This window comes from Salvia splendens, chromosome 8 (genome assembly GCF_004379255.2).
Source record: "Salvia splendens isolate huo1 chromosome 8, SspV2, whole genome shotgun sequence".
NCBI lineage: Eukaryota > Viridiplantae > Streptophyta > Magnoliopsida > Lamiales > Lamiaceae > Salvia > Salvia splendens.
Window position 1 is genome coordinate 20,816,698 of NC_056039.1, and position 2,767 is coordinate 20,819,464.

The window sequence follows — 2,767 nt, forward strand, 5'->3', positions numbered from 1 at the left end:
AGGGTTTTTTAGGCCAGAGGTGGATGTAGAGGAACAGGCGGAGGCTAAGGCGTCGAAGGAGTTTTGACAGGGTATTGTTGGCTGATAGTCGATGGTCTCGGAAGGCGTGGGTGTAATCTGGAAAGTTTTTGCTATTTGGGGGCCATTTTTGTAAAGGTTGAGAGTGTGGGGTGGGTTTTTGGAATTTCTGATTCGGTGGGAGTCAATTTGCAGAATTGCAGGAATTTGAGGGTCAATCTGAGAAGACTTTGTGGAGCGGGGGTTGATTTGGGATTTTGAAGAATTTTGGGGTGGAAATTGAGAATATATTATGGGAGGGGGTTGTATTTCGGGTTTTTGGTAGTGTATGGGGGGAATGTGGGAATTTGGATTTTTGGCATATTTGAGGGTTTTCGGTGGAACCCTAGCCGTCTCCCCCCTTCGTTTGTGGAAACCTTAGCCGCGGTTTGGTTTCTTTTTTCGCCTATTCCGCCGGCGAGGTCTCCAATTGGAGACTTAGTACCTTCTGACCAAGTTCTTGCTATGGAGACGGAGGCGGTTGGAGGCTTGTCCTCGATTCTGTCGGTTCTGATTTCTCCGGTGTTCATGGTGATACCATTGTCGCCGCTGCCACCCGTCGGGTTTTCGGCGTAGGAGGCGCGGTCGTGGACGATGGCCGCTGAGGCTCTTCCGCTGCCGATTCGGCCGGTGCTCTTGGCCTGCCTCGCCTTCTTCATCTCTTCCCACCATTCCGGGAACCCGTGGATGTGGAAGCATGTTTCTCTGGTGTGTTTCTTTCCTCCACAATGGCTGCATACTAACTTGCTCTTATCATCCTCTTTCTAGTAATTAGGGTTTCTGGATGGGTGGGGGTGATGTTATGGTGTGGGTGCTCGATTTCGATCATGAAGTGCGAGACCCACTCCGACTCTAGATTCCTTTATTGCTGGGTTGAGTAGTTGTTCATTTATCGATTCCCTTCTGACTAATCCGTATGCCTTCCTTGCGGTTGGAATAGGATCCATGTTTAAGATCTCTCTCTTGATCTTGCTATATCGGTGGTCATCTAGTGCCTACATGAACTGGTATAATCTGTGCCTTTGTGTGTGTTGATTATACTTGTCTATGCTCGACGGAGTATCCATCGAGTTCGGGTCCCTGGTATCGATTGATATCCAGAGATCTTGGAGTTTCTGCCATAGTTGTTCCAGGGTCAGATCCCCTTGTTTGATACTGTATGCTTATCTGTGCAGGTCTGAAATCTGGGATTGATCGGCCCCGCTTCCGTACGTTGTGGCCAGACTGTCCCATAAGTCGTAGGCCGTTTCGTATTGAGAAACCTCATTTATGAGGCTGGCGTCGATATTGTTTATTATCCAATTGAAGCAACAATCGTCCCTTTACTGCCAACGACCGTGGCTCGGATCTGTCAAAGGGGGAGGGTCTGGAACTCCAGTGATGTGAGATGCCAGACCTTTCCCTCGTATCCTCCGACTCATCAGTGTTGCCCATAGTGGATAGTTATCCCCATTGAGCTTTTCAGTCAGGCGTACTTCGCCTAGTGATTCAGTGGATGAAGGCTGCGGGTTTTGGCTTTTCTGAGACAGACTTAGTCTCATGAACTCAGCGAATTGTTCGACTGAGAACGTAATCGGTGGGTCATTTTTTGGGGGTTTATCAGAATCTTACATGGTTTTTGTTGTTTGTTGCAGGGTTTAAAGGGTCGGAAAAGGTATTTGAGACGATGATGATATTGTTCTGAGTCTCAAGCCCGAATCGTCCCGCTCTGGTACCATATTGAGGTAATAACCGAGAGCCATGTGGTTTGTAGAGTAATTCATAGTTTGGGAGAAGATAATGTATTGTATTTCAGTATGTGTATGTCTCGGTTCTACCTCCTTATGTAGGAGTGAATTACAATGTATTTTAGGTAAGAGATCAACCTATTCTAGGACAATGTAATACACATTAATTATATATCAATTACATATCTTTCTCCTCTAATTGTGTGCTTCAATTTTGGTATGTTTGACAATTGAACTCTTGATTCCTTCTCCTGATTTACAACCCTTGGCCATTTTAACCACGAATATATTATCTCTTCTATGCATGTATTTTATGCTTTCATGTTCATCCTTTCTCTTTCTTTTCATTTCCACATTTCTATTGAACGTAAATCTCTCGTAATCGTTTGTTCTTTCCTTCACTCGCCTCTCTATTTCTAACTTGCACACATTTTTTTCACTAACTTCGTTTTACAATTCAACTACTCCCTCGTGTGGGTTAAAACCGACAATTTTAAATAAGTAATCGAGTAGTATATAATAAAGTAAGTGATAACGGAAAGGTATTTAAATAGCTTAGTCACTTTACCATGTAACAAGTGTATTAAAGTTATCAAGATTAATATAAACATGAATGAAAGATATATAGTTGAATATAAAAGTAAACAATATAAAGTATTTGATAAAATTCTTTAACTTCACGTCACGAAACATCAATAAACATAAGATATATATTTCGACATCCTATGCATAACACTGGGTAACCTAAATAATTTTGATGTATATTTCCAGGCATGTGCACCAAGACTGAAAAACTATATTCATATACATGCACACGTAATTCATTACCTAGATGATCACAATCAATTCTAATAATTATAATTAGTGATTTGGATAGTCTTGTATATGCGTAACTTAATTATTTTGACCCACTGGCTTGTTAAAATGTTATCTTTTTCTATCTCTTTAATATATTTATTATGCAAATAATAATATATAGATGT